This window comes from Dasypus novemcinctus, chromosome 11 (genome assembly GCF_030445035.2).
Source record: "Dasypus novemcinctus isolate mDasNov1 chromosome 11, mDasNov1.1.hap2, whole genome shotgun sequence".
Lineage (NCBI taxonomy): Eukaryota > Metazoa > Chordata > Mammalia > Cingulata > Dasypodidae > Dasypus > Dasypus novemcinctus.
In genome coordinates, this window is record NC_080683.1 from 42593555 (window position 1) to 42619978 (window position 26424).

Consider the following 26424-nt stretch of genomic DNA (forward strand, 5'->3'; position numbering starts at 1 on the left):
GATCCTGGGGTCTCATTTGGGTCTCTTGTAGACAGCATATGGATGGCTCATATTTTCTTATCCATTTCCCCAGTCAGTGCCTTTTGATTGGGAAGTTTACCATTAACAGCTAATGTTATTACTGTAAAGGCAGTTATTATTTCATCCATTTTGGGTTTGGATTTTACCTGTCCTATTTTACTTTTACCACTATTTTTACACTTTTAGTTGCTTTTACTGATATAATCTTCTATTCTTGACTTTCTTCCAAGCCTCTTCTGTTTTTTCTTTTCAGGCTTAGCACTCCCATTAGTATTGCCTGCAAAACTGTTCTCTTGTTTTTCTGTGAATATTCTAAACTCACTCTAATTTTTGAAAGCCAGTCTTGCCTGATATAAGATTATTGGCTGGCTGTAATAAGATTATTGCTTTTTCTCTTGCAGTATCTTAATTATATAAGAACATTCCTTCTTACCTCCATAGTTCTGTTCAGAAGTAGGCACTTTATCTTATTGGGTATCCCTTGTCTGTTACATACCATTTTCTCTTGCTACTCTCAGAATTCTCTTTGTCTGGCACTTTACATTCTGATTAACATGTGTCTCAGAGTTGGTCTATTTGGATTTTATTTGGAAGAGATTACTTTGTGCTTTTTGGCCATGGATATCTATGTCCTTCAAAAGGGTTGGGAAATTTTCCCTGAGACCCTGTTCAATGTTTTCCACTCTTTTCTTCATTTGTTCTTTTGTATGTTGACTTTTGGAGGCCATGTCTTCAAACTCAGTGATCCTTTCTTCTGTCACATCAAATCTGATGCTGTATGCCTCTAGTGTATTTTTTATTTCATTTATTGTGTCTTTCCTTCCCATATGATCTGCTATGTTTTTATGTTTGTTTTAAAATTCTTCTTGGTGCCCACCCAGTGTCTTCTTAGTGTCCTTTTTATCTCTTTTAGGCATCTCATTTAATTTATTAAGGAGATATGTATGAACATCTATGATTATTAGTCTCAACTCCTTTATGTTATCTGGTGGCTGATCTTCTTCCTTTGAATGGACCATATCTTCCTGTTTTTCATATGGATTGCAATTTTTTTTGTTGTTCTTGGCATCTGGTTTATTAGATGTATTCACTCTGGGTGAAGTTTCTCCCTTTAGTTTAGGGATTTCTTGTTTTTTCTCCCTTGCTGGTTATATAGTAGGAGCTGAAGATGTAGTTGGTACTGTAAGGTGTGGAGGCTGAAGCTGCCCACTTTGTCCCAGGAACTGATGAAGTTTCCCCCACCCTTATCCTCTGCATCAGAGGCTAGCACTAAAGCCACAGGCATGTGTTATAATCCAAGTTGTACAGGCCTACATCATCTATAGTTGCCTGGAAAGACTGATGAAGATTCGCACTCCTTCCTTCCTTGCATGGGGCAGGGAAAAAGCTAAAGTGTGGACAGTGCTCTATCCATGTGGGTCCAAAATGACTGCAGTTGCTCAGGTAGACTGTTGTAGCACCCCCTCCCCCAGGGGTGGGGATACACTTCTGGAGTGCCCAAGAATCTAATCCCTGTAGGCCTGCAGTTGCCCTGAGAAGCTGAGGGAATTCTGTCCCTTCTGCCCTTTAGGGCATAGGGATGGAACCACAAGTGCCCAACAGCCCAGTCCTTGCAGGTCAAAAATGCCAGCTGCTTCCTAGTAAAGGTGAGGAAATACCAGCCCCCTCTTATTCTACTGAGGGTGGGTATGGATCCATAGTTGCCCAACAGTCCAGTCCTTATAGGCCAAAAGTGCCTGCCAATGCCCAGAAATGCTGAGGAAACTCCTCCTATTCTATTGGGGGGTTGGAGTGAAGGCACAGTGTAGCAGTTTGATATGGTTATGAATTCCAAAAATAGATATTGGATTATGTCATAATCTGGACTATACCTGGGCATGATTAAGTTATGATTAGGGCTTTGATTGGGCCATGTCATTAGGGCATTGAGTCCCCGCCCCTTAGTGTGCGGGGACTCACAGATAAAATGCGTGGCAAAGGACAGAGTTGAGGGTTTTTTTATGTTGGAGTTTTGATTTTGGATTTTGATGCTGAAGTCTTAAGCTAGAACCCCAGGAAGTCAGCCCACAGAGGAAACAGAAGCAAGCCCTGGGAAGAGAGGACCTGAGAAGAACATAGAGGAATAGAGACAGCTCCTTAGACATGGCAGAAACCCTGGAGAGAGAGACAAAGCCATTCACCTGATAGCCTACAGCTGATCTTGTGGAGAGAGGCAAAGCCTAGAGAGCCTCATAGTCTAGCTGACCTGTGGAGAAAACAGAGGAGCTGAGCCCAGAGGAACCCAGGAAGCCTGAACCCTTGCAGACATTGGCAGCCATCTTGCTCTAACACATGAAAATAGACTTTGGTGAGGGAAGTAACTTATGCTTTATGGCCTGGTATCTGTAAGCTCCTACCCCAAATAAATACCCTTTATAAAAACCAACTGGGAAGTGGACTTGGCCCAGTGGTTAGGGCATCCGTCTACCACATGGGAGGTTCATGGTTCAAACTCCAGGCCTCCTTGACCCATGTGGAGCTGGCCCATGTGCAGTGTTGATGCATGCAAGGAGTGCCGTGCCATGCTGGGGGGTCCCCAGTGTAGGGGAGCCCCATGCACAAGGAATGCACCCCGTAAGGAGAGCCACCCAGCACGAAAGAAAGTGTAGCCTGCCCAAGAATGGCACTGCACACATGGAGAGCTGACACAACAAAATGATGCAACAAAAAGAAACACAGATTCCCATTACGCTGACAACAACAGAAGCAGACAAAGAAGAACACACAGCCAATTGACATAGAGAACAGACAACTGAGGTGTTGGGGGTGAGGGGAAGGAGAGAGAAATAAATAAAAATAAAATAAATCTTTAAAAAAAACCCAACCAATTTCTGGTATTTTGCATCAGCATCCTTTTGGCTGACTAATACAGAATTTGGTACCAGAAGTGGGGTAGTGCTTTTGCAATTACCAAAATGCTGGAATATTTTATAAATGGGTAAGGGGTATTTTTTGGAGGAATTGTGAGATGCTTGATGGAAAAGGCCTAGATCACTTTGAAGTGACTGTTGATAGAAATATGGATGCTAAAGAGACTTTTTATGATGCCTTAGAAATAAATGATGAAACAATTATTGGAAACTGGAGGAAAGGCAATCCATATTTTAAAGTTGCAGAGAACTTAGCAAGATTAACTCCTGGTGTTTTTAAGGAAGGCAGAATTTGAAAATGGCAAGCCTGGCATTTAGCTGAAGAAATTTCCAAAATAAACCCAAAGAATGTGGCTTGGCTTCTACTTGCAGTTTATAGCAAAATGTTAGATAAGAGAGATTTGCTGAGGACTGAACTGTTGGGTGCAAAGAAAACAGGTACTGATTCTGGAAATTCCAAGCCTCTGGAAATCAAGCTCCCAGACAAAAGTGCCCACTGGAGGACTTAACTAAACTTGGAACTGGTGAATCAAGATTGAAGATGCAGTTATCTAGGAAAGACTCATGGAAAGTCTTACTGTCTGATGGCTTGGACCACTGCTTCCTTCATGCTAAACCAACAAGCCTTTTGAGAGAGCTGTATGAAAAAAACTACTGTCAGCCTGGAATAAAAAGGACATAGAAAGGAGAGATTGAAGGAGAAACAGCTTTAAGAGGAAAATTGTGGAAGCTGAGATATGGAATCAGGACATCACCTTGGGCCAAGAGAGGAATCCCACCCATGTGTACAGAGAGGGTGAGTTTGCCTCAGCAGTTGAAGAGGGTGGATGTTCCCACCTGTTGCTCTGGGAGAGTTTTGCCACTCCAGTGTACAGAGTGGGTAGAGAACATTCTCCAAGGATTATGGCTGTTAAGGTCAGTACCCCACAGTTCTGAGAGGGGTGGACCTGTCCCCAAAGGTTAGGGAAAGCCAAATGGTTAACTCATTGTCCTGAGAGGGTTGAGCTTGCATGCCAAAGGTTAGGGAAGGCCAGATGGTCAACTGGTTGCTCTGATAGGGTTGAGCCAGTATGCCAAAGTTTAGGGAAAGCCAGATGGTCAACTCTTTGCTCTGAATGGGATGAGCTTGTTTGTCAAAGTTTAGGGGGAATGTTGTCTTCACATCACTGTACAAGGGGTTTAAGACTCTAACCCAAAGATTCGGTAAGGTGTGGCAATTACTCCAACACTCTTGGAGGGTGAGGTCTGGTGCTTGGTTGACACCCAGATGCTTGATGAAGGTGGAACCAAGAAAATGTCAGTTGGGCAAGCCTGTGGAAAGGGTGGGTTCCCATAAGGACCCAAGGAGAAGAAACCATCATCTTAAGAATGACTCTCAGACTGAAATAAAATGGAGAATGCCCTGCAGATTTACTCAAATGTAGAGGACCCATGTCTCATGTTTCCCTCCCAATTTCTCCTTATTGTAAAGAAAATGTTTATCCTGGGAAGCAGACATGGCTCAACAGATAGAGCATCTGCCTACCATATGAAAGGTCTAGGGCTCAAACGCAGGGCCTCCAGGACTGTGTGATGAGCTGGCCCATGCACAGTGCTGCTGCGTGTGAGGAGTGCCATGCCACGCAGGGGTGTCCCCTGCATAGGGGAGCCTCATGCACAAGGAGTGCACCCCACAAGGAGAGCCACCCCACATGAAAAGCACAGCCTGCCCAGGAGTGGCGCCGTGCACACGGAGAGCTAACATAGCAAGATGATGCAACAACAACAAAAAAGAGGCATGGATTCCCAGTGCCCCAAGAATTCAAGCAGACACAGAAGAACACACAGTGAATGGACACAAGAGAGCAGACAAGGGAGGGGGAAGGGGAGAGAAAGAAATAAAAAAAAAAAAAAAGAAAGAAAATGTTTATCCTTTGTCTGTCCACTTGTGTATTGGAAAGAGATAAAATGTTTTGTAAGTTTCAGAGATCTATAGCGGACAGACTTTGCCCCAAGACGAACTGTATTTCTTTAAATTGTGATATGATTTAGTACTTGCATTATTACTGATTTAAGTTTTTTAAAAATATTATAATGTCTTTTTGGAATTCAGAGGGTGGAGTGTAGCAGTTTGATATGGTTATGAATTCCAAAAATAGCTATTGGATTATGTTTGTAATCTGGTCTGTACTTGGGTGTGATTAAGTTATGATTAGGCCTTTGATTGAGCCACATCATTAGGGCATTGAGTCCCCACCCCTTGGTGTGTGGAGACTACAGATAAAAGGCATGGCAAAGGACAGAGTTGAGGGGTTTCTTATGTTGAAGTTTGATGCTGAAGTCTTAAGCTGGAGCCCTAGGAAGTCAGCACACAGAGGAAAAAGAAGCAAGCCCCAGGAAGAGAGCACGTGAGCCAGGAGAAGAACACAGAGGAATAAAGACAGCTCCTTATGGTAGAAACCCCAGGGAGAGAGAGCCGTTCATCTGATAGTCTACAGTTGACCTTGTGGAGAGAGACAAAGCCTAGAGAGCTTCATAGTCTACAGCTGACATTGTGGAAAAAACCGAGGAGCTGAACCCAGAGTAGCTCAGGAAGCCTGAACCCTAGCAGGCGTCAGCAGCCATCTTGCTCCAACACATGAAAATAGACTTTGGTGAGGGAAGTAAATTATGCTTTATGGCCTGGTATCTGTAAGCTCCTACCCAAAATAAATACCTTTTATAAAAACCAACCAATTTCTGGTATTTTGCATTAGCACCCCTTTGACTGAATAATACACACAGGCATCCAACAATTCAGCCCTTGTAGGTCAAAAATACCTGCCATTACTGAGAGAGGCTGAGGAAACAGTAGCCACCTCTTATCCTACTTGGGGGCAGGGATGGAGTTACAGTGTCCAACTATTCAGTCTGTATGTGCCAAACTGAGAGGCTGAGAAAACACCAGCCCCTTCTACCCTATGGGGTGGAGGATGGAGATGGACTTGAAAGTGCTCAAGAAACCAGTTCATGCTGGCTGAAAGCACCTGCAGTTGCCCAGAGAGGCTGGTGCAGGTGTCACCAGCTTCCTCCCTGCTGGAGGTGGGGCTGGAGCCTAGGCTAGGACTGCAATCTGATCTGAGTGGAAAGAGGCCAGTCCCTACCATCACTGTGATTTGCAAACAGCCCTACTTCCCCTCATGCCGGGGGTGGATTTAAAATGGTGGCTACCAGCCTCTTTCCAACTTTGACAGGTTCAAAATTTAGCTGTTCTTAGGATTGGACGTTAGTCACCTGTATTTACTAATCAGTAGCTGAATTTGGTGGCCAACCATCTCTTCCTCCCCCATTTTTGGGAAATGAAGTTTTCAACTCCAGCCACAGAATAGATCCCAATGTGCCTTGTGCCTCCAGTGGAGGATGGGCACCAGCCTCTGTGGTGTGGAATGCTCTACTCACATAACTTCACTGCAGATGTGTAGTCTCCTCCTTCCATTCTTTCAAGGATGTTGCAGGATGTTCTTCTGGTCTCCTGGGCCACCCACACAGGTGCTTTAGATAGCCCTGGGTAATTACTAAGAACCCTGTAGGCTGAGTTGACCCTTGGAATGCCTTACTCAGCTGCCATCTAGCCCCTATCCCTGTTTAGATGAATTATTGTTTAGGGGGCCAATGTCCTTTAAATTTTTATTATTGGCTTAGGCAGAAACCACCATACTGTCACAAAAGGAGTGACTGATTTTGGTTGTGAATATCCAAAAAGCCAGACTAATAGAGCCTTAAACACATATGGGAGTATTCTTTTTTCCCCTCATGCAATAAGTCCAGTGCAGGCAGCTGCTGCCATCGGATCAGAGGCTCAAGTTATGTTAGAGTCCACATATTTACAATTTTTTTGGATTTACTCTCATCATTCTCAGATGGCTGCTGCAGCATTTAGAGTCCAGGCAGGAAGAAAAGGCAAGAAGAGAAAGGGGTGGTGCTTGCATTGGGAAATCAAAGGTTTTTCCAGACATCCATTGGAATCTTCTGCTTATAAATCTTTGTTTTCAACTGTGTCACAGGGCTAACTTTTTTAGTGACAAGGCCATTTGAGAAGGTGCATTTTTAGCTTTCTGGCACCTATAGTCAAGGGAAAAAAGGCATACAAGTTTGAAATGGGTTTTGAGTGAGCCACTGTATGTTATTTTTCCACAGCAGGGTTCTTTCAGAACTTTAGTTCCCTTTAGCAGTGACAAGATCTACAGCAGATACCAAACAACTATAAACTCTTGGCATGAAAAATTACACCTGCAAATGGTTATCTTGGGAGATAGCTAAATAAATTTTCCAGCTGACTATGAAATCTGAAAGTGAAGGTAAACATCTGCATCAAGTAGTAAATAAAATTTTAGGATTGACTAACTTCCATAATTGACCCCAGATTTCGGTGATTAGAGTCACATATACAGCCATCCATTTAAATAATCTTTGTACTTGAGAGGGTGAAATACTTGGCTTCAGTTAGCTGTATAATAAAGCATCTTGGCGCAGGAGCACAGTTGCTTCTGGGTGAGTCGTGCTCTTTGGCTGAAGCTCAGCTTGTGTATTTTCATGTAACTTTAGGGTATTGTCACTGCGATTTATTCTTGGATGGAAAAGAAGATGCGGACTCCCAGATTTCATAGTATCTGGAAATGCCTTTAAAAGAGCAAAGATATCTTCATAGAACAATGAAAGTAATTTGGCAGGAAGCTGATAAGCTTAATTAATTAAAATCAAACTTGATTAGCCAGAGAGTACAGTGGAAGGTACACAGCTAAGGAATTGGATGGATCTCCACCACTTACTTTGCTTACTTGGCAAGTTTCCTCATCTATGAAGCAGGAATAATAATAGATACATTCAATGGACATTTGCCATTTTGACTGGACCCAGCAGCCAAACACCTTTTAAAATTCTTAGGATTCCCAAGGTAGGTGAGAGACAAGGTCTCTTTCTCCCACACACAAAAAAAGGAAAGCATTTCCTCTTTTCATCTTATGGGAGCTAGAACCCCAGGCAGCAAATTGATTTTGTTGAAAATAATCTGAATTGCTCTTCAAAAGCATAGCCAAATTCTGAGGGAGAGGCCAAAAGAGGAAGTTAGACATTATGTTCAAAAGTGATTGAGGTATAGTTTAGCATCAGATTGGGTCAGTGGCCAGAGGCCAATGGCTGCTATCAAAGTGGACAGTTTTGGTGTTAGGGTATTGGCTGTACCTTTGCTTGCCTTGTTTCTGCTTGATCCTGTTTCTCTGGGAGTCCTGTAGAGTCTTCCAAAATATGCACTTGTTGTCTGAGTTAAGAATACATCTTTCTCGTTCCCCAGCCATTTTGGCGGCTGCTCTTGGTTGGGGGCCATCCTACACCTAAGGCAGGAAGATGATGGCCGCAAAGAAGATGAAAAGTCACTGGAGTTGATTAAATCTAGGCTCCAACTTGTTATGAAAAGTGAAAAGTATATGCTGGGATACAAACAGACTCTGAAGATGATCAGGCATGACAAAGCGAAATTAGTGATCCTCGCCAACTGCCCAGCCTTGAAGAAATCCCAAACAGAGTACTATGTCATGTTGGCCAAACCTAGTGTTCATCACTACCATGGAAATCATATCAAACTGGGCACAGCATGCAGAAAATGCTACAGAGTATGCACACTGCCTAGCATTGATCCGGGCGATTCTGATATCATTAGAAGTATGCCAGCACAGACTAGTGAAAAGTAAATCATGTAAAATTTTTCTTTAATGAAATTGGCCAGAGCTTGTTAAAAAAAAAAGAATACATTTTTAAATGTTTGTAATAGGGAACTCTGATTAGTATATGGTGGATGTGGTAGATATGGAGATGCACTGCCCAGGTCTACCTTCAAGAAAGGACATGTTGCCCAGCTGCCAGCTCTTTCACGGTTTGCCTCAGCAGCAGAGAGCTGCTTGCACTGGATGACTGCATCTACTTCATTTTGTGCTATGCCCCATTCAGGTGCTTGCGGTGTTTAAAAATCCATCCCTTTGGGATGTTCATTTTTACAAACATTTAAAAATGCTGCTTGGGCATCTTTCATCATTCTATTAGATGATTCCTTCAGTGTGTGCCTCAGTTGGCTGGGCTAACTAGTGGCAACAAATAGTGATTCTTTTGTGTTCTTTTAGCTGCCAGATTTCATCCTTGCTGCATGTAAGCTGCTATTTCTTCAGGCAATAAATTCTAGTACAATTTTTGGGAGTATCAAATATGAAATTATGTCCCCCTCTAGGTTAACCATAGAAAGTGAGAATCATCCTGTTTACTTTTACTAAATTTGAATAAGAATATTCTAAATATTTTAAATATTTACTTGAACCATTTGTACATTTTTTTACTCAATACATATTTGGTGATTTATTCAATATCAAATTTATGGAGGAAGAGAAAGTGTCATTTTTTGAGCTCCTGCAATATACCAGGTCCTGTGCTAGGCATTTTCATATACTTACCATATAATGCTTGCAGCAACCCTGAAAATATTGTAGTTGTGTGAGAAGGAGGGATCCCCAGGTAAATAGCTTGGGTATGTAGATGAAAGGGAGATATCCTTTAGAGTTTGTGCAGCTAATGTCTTAATTTCCCAGGTTACTCATCAAATGCCATGAAATAGTTCAGCTTAAGTAATGGGAATTTATTTGTCATGGTTTTGACACTAGGAAAATGTCCAAATCAAGGCATCATCAAGGCAATGCTTTCTCTCCAAACACTGTCATGTTCTGGGGCTGTCTGCTGGTGATCCTTGGTTCCTCTGCCAAATGGCAATGACATGGCAGCATCTCCTGGTCATTTACTTCTATTCCAGGTTCTGTTTCAGCTTCTTGTTTCCTGTGGCTTTCTCTCTGTCTGAATTTCATTCTCTTATGAAGGACTCCAGTAACAGGATTGGGACCCATCCTGATTGAGGAGGGTCATACCTTAACTGTAGCAGTCTCACCAAAAGGTCCTACTTACAGTGGTTCATGCCCAGAGGAATGGATTAAAGTTTAGAACATATTTTTCTGGGGTACATACAGCTTCAAACCACTACAGCCAATGAGTTCAATTTGGTGAATGTAGAATTTAAATCCTAGGGGATGTCTGAACTGCTATGCTGCTTCTGGAGGAAGCTACCCTGGTATTCTAGCCATCCCCCATTCAAACCCTCTAAATGGTGTGAGATCCCATGATACAGGTGTGTAATGATGTTTTCCTGTTGTGGATGAAGATAATTGGTTTAACTACTACTTCTGTGCAAAGAATATGAGAATGAGGTCTCCATGTAAGAAGTAGTTTACATATCTGCAGAAAAGAAAGAGAATTATGAGATGTCTTCAGGGCCTTTGCACAGAGTTCCTTGTAGTTGAAAATATTCTGAAATTTGATTGATGGATGGATAGATGGAAAGGGAGAAAGGAAGAGAGGAAGAAAGGAAGAAAGAAAGGCAGAACAGCCTACTTCTTAATATTTTAAAGGTAAAACTATCATTATTCAATGCCATTGTGAGGCCTCAATTTCTGTTCTGATCAAGGTTTATTGTCACTGGGCTATGCTTGCAGAGGCTGTCAGCCAAGTGTAGCTGTCCTGTCCCAGTGCCAGGGCCCGGGGCCATCACGAAGGTTGAAGGCTCTGACCTTCAGGCAATTAGTCCTATATAAATTATATCTTATACTTTAACCTTAGAGACAAGGAAAAACAACACTTAAATGAGCTCTGGTCACTCAGTGTCTTGTGTCTTCCACTTTGATTTTATAACTAATGTTGGTCTCACCCTATGTGGTAGTTTGATATTATTTATGAATTCCAAAAAGGAAATATTGTTTATATTTGTAACCTGGTCTGTTCCTTTGGGCGTGATACCCTTTCACTGTGTTAGATTCAGCTGGGATGCCTTTCATTAAATTATGTTAAGATTAGGGCATGCAGTGTTGAGTCCCTCCCTGCCTTTGTAGGCTATATAAATGGATGCCCAATCAAGGACACACAGAAGTAGATACACAGAGAAGATACACAGAGGATCCTATGGCCTTGGAAGAAAGATGAGCCTGATAGTTTATAGCTGACCTTGTGAAGAGAATAGAGCAGCTGAGCCCGGGAAGAAATGAACCCTGGAAGGGGAGATGAGCTCTATGACAGCCTACAGTTGAGATCAGAAGAAGCTGTGACCGTGAAGCCTTAAGAGGAAGAAGGCTGAACCTGCACAGACACAAATCACTTTGGGTGAGAAAGTACCTCGTATGGTACCTTGAGTTGGACTCTTATAGGGCCTTGTTACTATAAGCTACTAGCCTAATAAATAGCCGTTTTAAAAGCCAACAGATTTCTGGTACCCCTTTTTGACTAATATACCACAATTTAGCATAATTATGAAATACAAGTTACTAAACTCTGAGCCTGAATTTTTTATCCTGTTCTATTAATGTCACATGGCTGTTAAGAAAATCAAGTGAGATAATTTACATGAAGGAATTGTGTGTACCCTAATGTTATACTAATGGAGGAAGGTGTAACATGTTGACTTTTTAGTGCTTATAGAAAAGATCCTTTTGTGGGGTGTGGTAACTCTCAAATTAGCGAATGGAGGAGTCCTTTTCACCTGTGTGGGATCGATTCTATGTGAAGACCCTTGAGGCTGCACTGAAAAGGGCTCCTGCCTGGGGGTAGTTCCTGCTGCACATTTCTCCTTCTGGTTGAGGGGGCAGGTGTGTGAAGCTGGCTCATCTAGTTTTGTTTGTGTTGTTGATTTAGGAAGTAAATCCTCCTCATCACTTTGGACTTCAAGCAGCTCCACGTTTCAAGTGATGGTGTCACTCATTGCTATTTCCCTATAATTTAAAATATATTATTTTGTATTGACATATCCTTTGCTGTATTTCAATTCTCTCTACTTACGTTTTTGTTATATTCCAAAATCCCTATTTCAAATTTGTACTGTGGAGTTTTTTTCCCTTTTCCTTTTTGATGTAGATTGTGAGAATTAAAAAAAAAAAGTTTTCTTTGCAAGCATATTTTTTTTAGTGTTGGCAGTTCTTTATTATTTGTTCAGAGAAGAAATTACTAACACCCCTTATTTTTCTTAGCTTCATATATTTTAACGGAAGGATTTGCTCTTAGGAAGTTTTGATTGTTCATTTGTATTGCTTATGACATACCACTTTATGGTGAACTAGTTCTTTCCAAGAATGAGCTTACTTGATATCTTTTATTTCATGTGATATTTCTCAACTATGAAAAGAAGAAATAAATTACCCTTGCCATAAAAATCTGCTAAACTGACCATACCCAGATGAAGTGGGAAAAACCTTTAATTACAGGCTCTTAATGTAGAAGAGTTTTAAGGGAGATGAATAAATGATTGAAGGGAAAGGAAACTCATATTCTTTGGCCACAGTGGACTTCTTCCCCATGCTTAACTTGCATACATTTGTTTCAACCAATCTGGCTGACTTTATTGTGTCCTGGAAAGTCATATCCTTCTGGCATTTAGTTGCTAATATATAATGGGAAGAGCTATCATCAAACATGACTTATTTTATAGGGATAGGCTAAATAAATAGACATCAAGTAACTAAAAGCAAGTGAAGAAGAGGATGGTAGTTTAACAGGGAGTAAATCTGTTACAAAGAGAAAATATTTGAGTTCCAAAATGACATATAATGAAGGCTGAAGAATTTCCCTGGACACCGTAAGTTCCTTATGGTTATATCTGAAGAATCTGTCAGAGCAGACCAAGGAGTGATTGGGGAAAATGAAAAGGAAAATTGAAGAGTAAAAATTGAGAGAGAAAGTTAGCCTCACTTGTCTTTCCAGACTGAGTTTAGTTCCCCTGTTACTTGACTTCATGTTGCCAGTACTTTTACATAACACCTACCACACTCACATAATTGTTTAATGTCTGCCTTTCCCCACCTGTGTTCCTAGCCTGGCCCTGTTCTTTCTTAGTCATTTTGGCAAGTGCTAATATTGCTTTGCCTTTTCAATTTCCTCATCTGTAATATGGGGATGATAAGAGTACTTCCTTTAAAGGGTTAATACATATAAAAACTTTGAACATTTCTTGGCCCACGGTTAGCCCCCAGGGACTACTGACTTGTTCCCCACTTTATTTCCAGGGCTTTAGGACCATGCCTTGATAAATATTATTCACTGATCAACCCTAGGTCCAACTTCCCTCTAAAACAGGATTCAGTCTCAGCTGCCTCCTATGTACAACTTAGGAGGTGGTCAACTCAGTTACTTCTGTTGTACCTTTGTCTTCAACTTAAAGACCTTTTAAGTGGATTGTGTTCTCTTATTAAAAGTGGACCCCAGAGACTGTCTAATTCTGTGCAGACACCTGCCCTGGGGGCTTCTGCTGGTTAGATGACAGTGGTGGTTCTTGCTCACCTCATCCACAGAGGGACATGTGACTTTCTGTACCACACTTGGAGTTCTGTACCTAATGAGTATCTCTCATCTTAAACTGGAGTATCCCATCAAAAAACATTGTATGGAGTGCATTTTTAATTAAAAAAAATATTTTCTTACCGTAAGTGACAGGGTAGTAACTCAAACTGCATAGAAAGAATTATAATGGAAAGAAAGTTTTTTCCCCATGTTCCCTTCTCCAAATCCCAATGTAAAGATGTTGGGAATGGAATCAGGTCTCCCACAGAAGAGATGTTCAAGGTTCAATCTACATTCCTATGGGTGTGAACCTGTTTATAAATAGGACCTTTAGAAAATGTTATTGCTAGTTAACGTGTGACCAGAATGGGTGAGGGTGGGTCTTAATCCATTTGACTGGAGGTCTTATAAAGAGAGGACATTTTGATTCCATCAGTTAGCGAGAACCACAGGAAGAAGTCAGAAGTCAGTGAAAACTGGAAGAGCAGAAATACGGAAAGAGAGATGAGAGGAAGCAGAGATGCAAGCCAAGGAAACCCAAAGATTGCCACAAGCCAGCACCACAATGCTACAGGTTTTGGAGAGAAAGCATGGCCTTGTTAATATCTTGATTTTGGACTTCTAGTCTTCAAAAACTGTGACACAACAAATGCTTGCTGTTTAAGCCACCTCACTGTATAGTATTTGTCATTGCAGCCTTGGCAAACTAAGACAATAGAAGTAACCTTTTTTCCCTTAAGATTTATTTTTTATTTATTTCTTCTCCCCCCTCCCCCCCCCCCCAGTTGTCTGCTCTCTCTGTCCATTCACTGTGTGTTCTTCTGTGACCACTTCTATCCTTATCAGCGGCACCGGGCATCTGTTTCTTTTTATTGTGTCATCTTGTTGTGTCAGCTCTCCGTGTGTGTGGCACCATTTTTGGGCAGGCTGCACTTTCTTTCCCACTGGGCGTCTCTCCCTATGGGGCGCACTGCCTGTGCGTGGGGTTCCCCTATGCAGGGGACACCCCTGCGTGGCACGGCACTCCTTGCACACATCAGCACTGTGCATGGGTCAGCTCCACACGGGTCAAGGAGGCTGGGGTTTGAACCGCAGACCTCCCATGTGGAGGGAGACGCACTATCCATTGGGCCAAGTCCGCTTCCCAGTAACCTGTTTTAAACTATTTCTGTTTCACTTTTTCCCATGGTTATCCCTAAAATGGAATATTAATATTAAACTTATGCCTTTCCTGATTTTTTGTTTTTGACTGTAGACAATACCTTCTGGTCTTCCTTACAGTGTCTTTTCTGCCTCCTATTACTTCACCCAATGTTCTGTGATTATATATTTTTTAAAGTGCCCTTCTGTCTTCTGAATAACGTTTCCTCCAAGGCCAGTTTTTTCAGATAGTTTACTTTTGACTTCTTTTTAATATTTATGCTAAGTGTTGACAACCAGTGGTCCTCACCGCTTATGTATCATACTTGCTTTGTGGCAGTACCTGAGTTTCCTTCCTAGATTCCCCAAGACATTGCTTTGGGTGCCCTGTGTATACACAGATCATGAGGTGGGGTAGGACATGCTCACCAATAAGCAATGATCAGGAGGGAAGCTGGGCAGAAACTTCAGGTTATTCAATTACCAGAGGGAGGAGAGCTTTCCTTTTGGGACCTCAACTTGAAGCCTTAAGCTTTTTCAGAGTTTAATTCGATTTCTTCAGAAAGGAGCCCACTGTTTTGTTCCCCCACCATGCCCTTAGCACTGAGAGGGCATGAGGGATGAAGAGAGGATTAGGCTGGGGAATCTGGAGTGCACAATTATTCTTGCACAGACTTTGAATGAACTTTTCTTCCTCATCCCACCTCAACTCTTTTTTAGCTCCATCTCTCACTCCTGTTGCACCGCAACAGAAACTGAATACATGCTCAAAAGCTTCTACGTGATCCAGAAGTTAATGTAAAAAATTGTAAGTGATGGAGTATATAAATGAAATGGAAAACATTAGGCTAGTTGTTAAGAACAATTTAGAGTAGAGTTGTTAGGTAGGGCCATAATACAATCTGTGAAACATGAAGAGATTTATAGGTAGAGGCCAAGGAATAAGTAAATTTGAGTATGTTGAAAGGAGGAAAGTTTGGAGTCATTATAAATTGAGGCCTAAAGACATGAGGATGATAAATTATCACACTGAGGCTTGGGTTAAAAAATTAGGTTAAGATCAACAGAATATAACACAGCCATTACCAGCAAGCCTGTCCTTCAACTCTGGAGTTGTAAGAAACGTAAAGCCCACTCAGTCAGACCTTTTATGGCACAAAGAGAAAGATGAGACATAAAGAGGTTAATGATTCCAACTTTTAAGCCACATCTTAATCCCACTAAGCCCATCACACTGTAAATGTGGGCAGCCTGGAGTCATTTTACAACATCTTTGCTTCAGTCTTCCTCATTCACATTTGATTCATTTCCAAGGACAAAAGTGTAAATGTGCTTTTAGAATGTTGACTGTTCAATAATTTATGTAAGGCTGTAAACACATTTCATCACATTTAAGAAAGAGATTTTCTTTAATTTTTTTCCCCAAAGTATATTCTCTAAACAATTTCTGGTCAATTAAAATCCCTTGTGATCAATGATCTTGTGTTTTCCATCTTTTATAATTTGTAGAAACCTCTCCTAAAATGCACATCTTACCATGACATCATGTTTCAAAATTATATTTTTACTATTTTTGTCCTTATTGCAAAATTTTAAAAAATAGTTTCCCTTTTTCTGCCAGAGCACTAATATCATAATTTTTCTTATAAAAAATTATGTTATCCATCATCATTAATGTTACCCATCTCCTCTTTATCATGTTTCTTTCTCGCGTACACACTGCTCTTTGTTTGACTCCTCCCTGCTGTTTCCTTAATTCAACTATGCCTCTGTAATACCAAGGATATGGCACTTTTTTTTCTCTTAGAAAGATACCTCACATGAGTCAATCTTAACATATTCATCTAGCCATGTCTAATGTAACAGGCATTTCATTTTGGTGTTTCTTTTTCCCTCTCCTATAAGCTTGACTTTCGTTTTTACTCTTCCCTTTTGTACTTGCCTATAGATGTATTCCTGATATCCAGTTTCTGTTTTCATGTGTTTCTCCTTTTGATGTCATTAATATAAATAAAGCCAATAAAGTCCCTTCTTAGATTAATCACTGGATTCTAAGGTTGGAGGAACCATAAAAGTTATCCAGCCCAATAACCTACGGGAAGCCTAAATTTCCTTGATATTGTCTAGCAAATGTTTATTCCAACTGTGTTAAACAATAACCATCTCCCAAGTTTGCTTCCTATATGTACAGCTTGGATTTCTAGAAAACTCTTCCTTAATTGGGCCACATCTCCATTGTAACCAATTACCTCATTGCCTGGCCCTTCCAGTGTCTTTTCCTCAATATTTAACACATCTGACTGGTTCTTGCAAAGGTCTTCTTTACCATTTCAAAAATTTTCCTATTACCGTCTTTTAATAAACATGGTTTTTAACTTGCAGCATTAAACATTTGTATCATATTTATTCCTAATTAGGAAGTTATAAAACCAGAATCATATAAAACATACTTCACTTAAGTTCTATATTTCTTGAAAGACGCGGTCGTATGGCAAAATTGTGATGGAAGGACAGGACCACTTCATATAAACTGCTTGTTTTTTTACAGGACTATGTATTAGATTTCTATTGCTGTCATAACAAAGTGCCACAAGCTTTGCAGCTGAACAACCCAAATTTATTATCTTGAAGTTCTGTATGTCAGATATGGTTCTTGCTGGGCTAACATCAAGGTGTCAGTCAGCAAAGCTATATTCCTTTCTGTAGGCTCTGGGTAGGATCCGCTTTCTTCTAGTTTCCAGATTCTAGAGGCTGCCTGTGTTTCTTGACTTATGGCCTTCTTTGACCTTCTTCAAAGCAGTAATGATGGCTTGAGTCCTCACCTGGCATCACTCTGACCTACTTTTAGTGTCTTTTTTAATACTTTTAAGGATTTCTGTAATGAGATTAACTTTACCTGGATAATCTGGGATAACCTACCCATTTTAGTTTCCTGGCTGCTAAAACAAATACTGTGCAATGGGTTGTCCTAAACCATGAGAATTTATTGGCTTATAGTTTTGAGACTAGACGAAGTCCAAAATTGAGGCATCAGTAAGGTGACGCTTTCTTTCAGAGACTGTGGCATTCTGGGGCTGGCTTCTAAAGATAATTGGTCCTTGGCTTTTTTGTCACATGGCAATGCATATGGTGGCCTCTCCTGGCTTCTCTTTCCATCTGATTTATATTCTGCCCATACAGGACTCCAGTAATCCAGATTAAAGACCAACCTGATTCAGTAGGACCACACTTTAACTAAACCATTTTGCTTGCAATGGATCCATACCCACCAGAATGTAGACCCCAAACTGGGGTACAAAATTCAATTCACCATATTACTCATCTCAATCCTAATCACATATGTAAATTCCCTTTTGCAATGTAAGATTCTGGGGATTACAGCGTGGACATCTTTGGGAACTATTATTCTACCAACCAGAGACACTCTGCCTGAAATTCTGGTGGTTGCTGCCATTAGGTTCAGTGCCTTATGAATCAGTAGACTTTGAGTACTTACTGTTTAAAAGATATTATGCTAAATACTATGAAGATGCCGAATGAAACTGATATTATGTTGCATATGCCCCCTCTATTGGATACAAGTGCAATATTGGACACACCTTCTCCAGTTCCCTCAATTATGCCCCCTTCCTGCTCTACTGCACTGGTTGGAGAACCATTTTTGAACTTGGATGAAACACACTTCAGGGAGTGGAATCTAGCAGTCACTAAAGAGTTGAATAGGATCTGAGCATCAACTGTGGGGCTGATTGATGCAAAGCCAAAGTTCAGGGGAGTCAGCTTCCAATGAGGGTAAATCTTGCTCAAATGGGAGGGAGTTCACTAAAAATTCCTCCTCCTCTGTCAGTCATAAAGTCTACTTCCAGGTAAGGTTTCTCCTTATAATCTGGAGAAATTCTGCAAGCTGAGTGAACACATCTGCTGAGAAACTTCTGTGTTTCTCCACAGCTAGTTGTGAAGCAATAGCCAGTGCACTACCTTCTTTGTTTCACTTTATTTTATCTTTTATTCTCACTCCTGGGCTTACCTTCTCAAAAAAAAAAAAAAAAAAAAAAAAAGCGTTAGCAAGGTAATCCTTACCTTAGGCTCTGCTTTCTAGAGAACTAGGCCTAAGATGCCATCTAGTTATGCTTACCCCGGGAAGTGAGAAAGACAAACATTTCCAAACTCATGAATGCTTTCTGTTAAAAAACAAACAAACAAAAACAACTCCTCAAAATAAGGGTAAGGATTATTCTTAGATATAAACTATAGGAGATAAACAGAGAAACACACTGAGGGACAAAATTCAAAGGAAACACTGTAAGCTTACCTTCTCTTTCTCAGTTTTTCTTCTTGTTTTTATATTTGTGCTGTTCTTCAACTATTATCAATTAATACTTAATATTGACATTTTATGGAGGATGAAATCCTTTTATACACCCTCCTGTTATTTAAAAAAAGTGTTAAAAAATGAACTCACTTCTGCAGGCAGCATGCTTCTCTTAAAATTCCCGTTTTTTCAAATGATGAAAGAATTCTGAATTCTTTTGTGTGTGGGTTGAAGATTTGAGGCCTGGCTCTTTGATCTACTGGCTGTATAAATGGGGTCATTATTCTCTGGAAGGTGAGGAAACTAAGGCTTAGGGAGAAATAAGTAGCTTAAGATACTCCCAAATTTGGACTTTGTGGCTCCAAACAAACAGCTTTTATAAGATTTTTCCCTACGTAGCCTGTTCCAGTGCCTACAGATGTCACCCACATGTACCTCCTTTTGCTTGTTGTTTATCAGTTCATATTTAGAGTCTCTCTTCTCTTCCCAACCAGGTTGTACGAGCTTATGGGCGGGTTCTCTCTTAGTCTTTTTGTTTTCCCACTATTTCCAGCAGAGTGACTTTTATATGGTAAGCACTTAATAATGTTTGTTTCATTGTTGGAGATGACTGACAAGAATCACTCACATACTAATTACTGAATCTAATTGAGAAATCTTTAATGTTCTCCCTATTTCTGTCCCCAAAGACCAGAGAATAAGACCAACAATACAAAGATAATCTCTCCATTCTTTGATATTTTGCTATGCAGTTCTGAAAATCCCATGGATATGACAAAATGTGAGAACATGGATATAACGCCATGTCCAGAAGAATCATGAAATACATGTTCAAATGTTCCTATACCTGATAGAAAGTGAAAGCAGATGAGCCACATGTGGTTGCCTAAGGGATGTTGGATGTTGCACAATCTCCTTTGAAGGACCTACTCCTTTAGCTTTACAAAAGTCTGCTCTATAGCCTAGAGAACTGACATGTATTTGTTATCTTTATTTCTCAAAAATAGAAATTCAAATTATATTAATCTCAGGTGATATTTACCATAGATAAAGCATGCATCTTTAAGCAGAAAATTTTCTTCTACTCAAAAGGGATTCATAGTTTTAAAAGAGTAGAATCAGCCTATTGTATGCTTCAAGCCATAAAAGCAGAAGCCAGGTCTGTGCTTGACAGATTCCAAAGATAGACTTTGGTATCATTAGCTAATACTCACAATATGTAGGTCTCTTTAATATTAATGAACCACTAATGTCAAACATGAGAAACTGCACAAAGAACATGGAAACTTTTTAATATAATCACCCCAGCCGCAGTAAGATTTACACTTGGTATTTTGCAGTAATTAGGCAAATAGTCATGAATAAGCATTTGCTGAAATACATCCATTTTGCAGATATAGTTTCTATGTATGCTACAAGAAGAAAGAGATGATAGTTACAAATCAAGAGTTGGCTTGCTCCTTGGTCAATAGATTGATCTACTTAATCTTGGCATTTTATCTACGTATCTATCTATACTACAAGGCATCCAATAGCTTCTGTACATCAAATGCCCACAAATGGTGAAGATTTTCACACTCTTCATTGAATAAAGGTGATCTATCTAAACCATGTGGCAGGATAATTTATTCAGCTATTAATGTGTTCTTACAATAGAGTCAGGAAGAGTGAGATTTATTTGAGTTTGATAGTCTCTTCATTTCTTTCTCTCTCTCTTATACATCAGGGATGTTTGCAGGACCTATATCAGAAGTTGCTTAAAGATATTCCCTCCCTTGATTTTGAGGAAGCTGAAACTATCTGATTTTCTACTAGAGTCCCTGAGAAGAGTAGGAGAAATGCAGGACCACCAAGGCTAGGTCAGTTGCCTTCCAACCTGCCTGATTCTATGCGCCATCATAACATTATTCTGTATTGTCATGTCACATTTGTCTCTCCCACCCACTAATCCCTGGACTGTAGATGCTTATTTACTGAATAAATGACTGAATATTGATATAGAGTCTTCCCACAAGAAATTTAGTTATGAGGACTTTTAAATCATCTTTGTTATTGCGGTCACCCCTCGGGCTGAAGTGTGGTTTGCTGGCCTGGTGGGGGAGCAGCCGCGGCAGGCCAAGCCGCTGCCCCATAATAGGGTGGCTGGTCGGACTCACCGCCACCCCTGAAGGAAGCTCGGCATGGGCGCAGAGTGCCCTCGGGTCTCCCCTTCTCGGCAGCCATGCTTCCACAGCCGCCCCTCCTCCCGGATGGCACCACACGATGCCTGTGGGGCGGCACCCTTCTTCTTCTTTCTCCCTGCGCAGGAGCAGGGTGGAAAATTCCAGTCTGCCCTTTTCCCCTCCCCCGACAGCAGCAACAGCCAGGTGTGGGCGGAAAAATCCAGTCTGCCCTTTTCCCTCCCCCCGACAGCAGCAACAGCCAGGCTTGGGCGGGAAACTCAAGTCTGCCCTCCACCCCAGCAACAGCAGCCACCAATCCCTAAACCCTGCCCCTTCCCCCAGCAACAGCGACAGCCAATCCCTAACCACCACCCCTCCCCCATCCAGTACCGCCCACTGACCTTTCGCCGGCAACCAATCAGAACAGGGCGTGGCTTCGACCAATCAGCCTTCTCCAGCCCCTATAAAACTGTTGCCTCTCCCTCAATAAAGTGGACTTGCGTGTTTACCTTGTCTCCACGGTAGTTCTTCTGCCGTGCTCCCTCCAGTCCTGAGAGCCCCCGACAAGGGCCTGGCCTCCCTTGTCCCCAGTTCGTCGCCGGCTTCTCCGGGCGACCCCTTCGTCGCCGGCTTCTCCGGGCGACCCCTTCATCGCCGGCTTCTCCGGGCGACCCCTTCGTCGTCGGCTTCGCTGGGCGACCCCGTCAGCCGAACCGCGCAACCCCTGTGAGACCGATCCCTCGTCTGCTGCCGGACCGACCCCTCGTCCCAAGTGGGACCGACCCCTCGTCCCAAGCGGGACCGACCCCTCGTCCAGAGCTGGACCGACCCCTCGTCCACAGCCAGACCCCACCTCTACCGACCGAGCAAGCCGTCGCAGTTATAATAACATGTACATAGGAAAATTACACAAGCCCCTCTCCAATGTTCAGAAGTGGTAGGTAGGTATATGGAGTACTTTCAGGAAAAGGGAAAAAAAAATTCATCAAAAAATATTTACACAGTGACACTGCCAGTGTGCCTTCAGTAAGTGGAATCTTGAAATTCTGTTGGGGAGTTACATGGCTCATGTGCCCTGCATTAGTACCCCCATTGTGCTCAGTCACTAACTGGGAGCAGCCAGAGGCAACTGTGGCCATGTGGCTGAGGGCAAGAATGCAGAGGCAAATTCAGAAGGGCAGCATTTGGGGCTGTCAATTAATATATTCTCTGCAGCAAAACTTCTGAACAGTCCCTTTTCATGGACAGCACAGTCCTCACCTTGCACTGCACAGATCTACTTTTTCATCCAGATTTGGGAATAGAACCTCAATGATTGCAGTGTGCCTCTCTCCTGAGGATAATCTTAAGAGAGATTGGTGTAGCAGTGTGATATTATTTATGAATTCCAAAAAGAGGAATTATGTTTGTAAACTAGTCTGTTCCTTTGGGTGTCATTCCATTTAATTATATTAGATTTAGCTGAGATGTCTTTGATTCGATGTCAGTAGGGTGTAACTCAGTGTTGAGTCCCTGCCCCCTTGACAGGCTGATATAAATGGGCATTTTTCTTCACCCAGAAGAAGATACACAGGAAGAGAGAGAGCTCTATAGACACAGAAGAGGAAAGAACTTGGTCATTTCAGGTATGCCATGTGACAGAAAGGAGAAGGCTCAAACAGCTAAAGCCCTGGGATGAGAGATAAGCCCTATGTCAGCCTACAGCTGAGATCAGAAGTAGCTGGGCCCATGGTGCCTTAAGAGGAAGAAGGAAGGAGACCAGGCAGAGATCACCCACCATCTTGCTTCAACACGTGGCAACTGACTTGGGTGAGAAAGCACCTCTTAAAGTACCCTGAGTTGGACCCTTTAGGGCCTTGTAACTGTAAGTTTTTACCCCAAATAATATCCTTTATAATAACCAACCGATTTTTGATCCTTTGCTTCAGTACCTCTTTGGCTGACTAATACAGTGGATTACCCCCTTAAGGATGAACTAAACCCTGTTGCTGCAGCTAGCCTCAGGGTTGCTTCTAGTGCTCATCCTCTCCCTCCTTTCCTATCCATTCTAAATTCTATTGCCCTCAGCTCTCATCCCAGTAGTTCTTGGTATGTTACAATTTGGATCGTGTGATCAAAACCTTTATTCTTGAGGGATCTGAGTCCTTGATAATCACACTCTTCTTTGACTGGGGATGCTGCACATGTGCATTTGTAGTTACAATGGAGCAAGGGAGTATTATCCTTTGGCTTTGCCCTTGGAAAGTCATTCCTGCATGCTCTGAGGCTTCTGGTTGCTTCTGTATGGTCTAATATGTGATACAACCAGTAAATCCTGTGATCATGAGCACACACTCTCCCAATTTCACAGTGATGAAGACTTACTAGTGTCAACTGGCTGGGTCATTTTATCTTCTGGGTTATTTAATGCCTCTTCAGTGCTGGATGTTCTCCAGTGGGTGTGAATAGAAAATCTCAATACTTTGTCCCCACTGTCATATGTCTATCCTCATGCTTCTTCCCTAGAACGTCTTGCCTGAGGAATGTAATAAATAAGGTCCTGTCAGATGAGAAAATATAAGAAGGAAAATTCTAGTCCTTTTTGGTAGGTTTGATTAAAGTCATGACTCCTTAAGCTTTATAAATCTCAGGCTTTTTATTCTTAGAAAACACTGTCAGCTATATCAAATGGAAAGTGATGTTGAAAAAGGGAGAAGAAAATGAGAAAGGAAGAGACTGAGAGAGTTTTCCTGGGTAGTTACTAAGCCTCTTCATTCTAGCTAGACATTGCCAACACAAGCATAGAAGGAATAAGACAAACCAGGAAATGAAGCCAGAGAGCATATGACTGAATTTGAGGGAAAGCGCTCTCAGTAGTAACTGCCAAATGAAAGCAAGAAGGATTAACCCACTGTTTTAAACCCCTCTCTTCCTACCATCTAGAAAAAAGAGGCTTCTGGGCTTTTGGAGTAAGAAAGCTTCTGGTTTAAGGAATATGCCATTAGGGACCCTGTTAAGGCCTTATGAAAAGGCACAGTTGGAGCAGGCAGCATGCTGACAGTTGAGATTTGAATTTCAAATGCAGGGACTTTTGAAAGAAAAAACAGTCTCAGTGCAACATAAATTGCTTCCAAACACTCAAAGACACAGCAGAAAGGGTAACAGAAAACCACATGAGGCAAAACAATTTTGATAAACTGTTCTTTTCCTTCATCCCTTCCCCTTCCCCCCTCCCACCAGTAACCAAAAGAAGTAGTAAAATTAATTGAAACTGTGCAGGAAGTTCCAAGAAACTGAGGAAGAAGCTAACTTTTAAAACTAGATGCTATGACTGAATCAACAGTCTCCATCAGAGAAATATCCCCTAGAGAGAGAGAAATTTGTGATTGAGTGTGAAGTGAGGCAGTCAATTGATATATATTTAACTTGAAAGAATGACAGGTGGAAGCTGCATCCTGTTAGCCAGCTTTTAAGCTATTCCTAAAGGCCCAATAAAGTGCATGCATAATAATTAATCACCACATGTTTTGTCATCAGTCTGCAACAGATTTCAGATACCTCAACTGAAAGAACCTTCATTTTATGCCTGGAAAAAAGAACACGAGAGCATCCACTGCTGTAAAGCTGAGGTGGGAGAGGTGCCAACGGTATATATGTCACATGCCCAGAAACTATCAGAAAGTTAATTTTTTCTGTAGAAAGGAAAATACAATTTTGTGAGCCATGCTGAAGAGTCAGGTGAGATGAGTTGGAGAGCAAGATTTGAAATGCACAGGCTGGTCACTACTTTTCCTGTTTTCTTTGCATTTAAAGTATTCTTACTAGTGACCCAGTCAAAGAGCAAATGTTGGATTACTGCATTTCAGGCCACAGACATATTATTCTACCGGTGGGAAATAAGGTTCTCACAGTCCTATTATGGGAAGCCAAATTGCTTCATCACCAGAAGCCAGAGGATTTCACTAGCTAGCAGTGGGGATCCCATACAAAGCTGTAATTTGCAATCTGAATCTAATTTCAACCTTCATCTGAAAAAAAGAAAATTAATATATTGGAGAAACTCCCTGTATTATTAGCTAGCTTCCTCCCAGGTTCTTTAGAATTTATGGGTAATCGATATTTTGAAGAAAATTAGTGGAAGTTTAATAGGTATTTCAAGTAATCTTTAATTTGCTTTTACTAAATATGGTGAATATGAGTGAAAATCCATTGTGCCTGTTAAATAACTCATCACATTCTCCAAAGGAATGAATACCTTTCAAATATTATCAGTTTAAGAAAACAGTTTGCCTTTTAATAAAAGTAAAAAATACATGTGAATTCAGCCTTAAAATAGACTGGTAGGAGACTATCCTACCAAAGTAAGATTGAATTTGGAGCTGTCATGCCTATCGATGGAGAGAATGGATATACATGAGAAAGGTCACAGATCTAAACTTTGGCTCTGCTCACTTGCACCCTCCCCTTTCTGAAGCTGAATTAATGAGCAGGCTATGATTTCTAGCTTCCCCACCATAATGAGTCCACAGTGGAGTGCAGGGAAAGAACAAGGGAAAGTCACAACTGAGAAATGCCGTCCTTCAACCCGAAAGGCACTTCATAGCTGACACAAGATAAGGATATTAGACAAATAAACACACCATCCTTCAGTGAAATGAATATACAGGATTAGCCTTCTCAGAAGTTGCAAACAGTTCCCAAACTCCTTGTCAACCTCCCCACTTCCTATTTGATTTCTGGGGCTCTTAACAAATAAAGAGAATTGGCCAAGTGGTGTTTTTTCCTACCTGCTGCCTCTTTTCAGCCCATGCTGAAAGTAAAAACTAAAACAGCTGAGAAATGATCACAAGTGGGACAGAAGGGAAAGAATTGAGTCAATAATTTGCCAGCTGTTATTCAGTTCTGGATAACTAAAGCTTGAAAGACAAATAACCATGGTAGGGTTTTAGGGAAAGATCCAAGTTTTTTGAGGTCTGCAGCTTATACAATTTGGGTGGCCTTCTTTAAGGAAAAGAAGAGACAGATTTGAAATTAATATTAGATATGAAAGTGTGTAATTATTCAGAATGGGAAATCACAAGAAATTACAACTTTTAAAAATCTGAGCAATACCTCAAAATGCAGTATTGACTACATAATATTTGTGGCCTAGTGCAAAATGAATCTGTGTAGTCCCTTGATCGAAAAATTATTAAGCATTTCAAGATTAGAGATAACGAAGTATTAAATCAAACAAAGAACCATTCTGAGCATGGTGCTCTGTGCAGCTGCACAGCTTACACACCAAAGAAGCTGGCCCTGTTAATATTGCAAAATCCAGATAAATAGTACAATATTTTTACTAATAAACGGACTGACCCCTCTCTCTTACACTTTTTTCCTACATTGCATACTTTGATCAACACTTTATATGATGACTATTTTGTAATTTTTTTTTATTAATAAAAAGTGCCGGGAAAGAAATTCAACCTTCCCTTTAGCATGTTTGATGGAATTAAAAAAATACTGTAGCTTGGAAAAGTTCTTCGAGAAT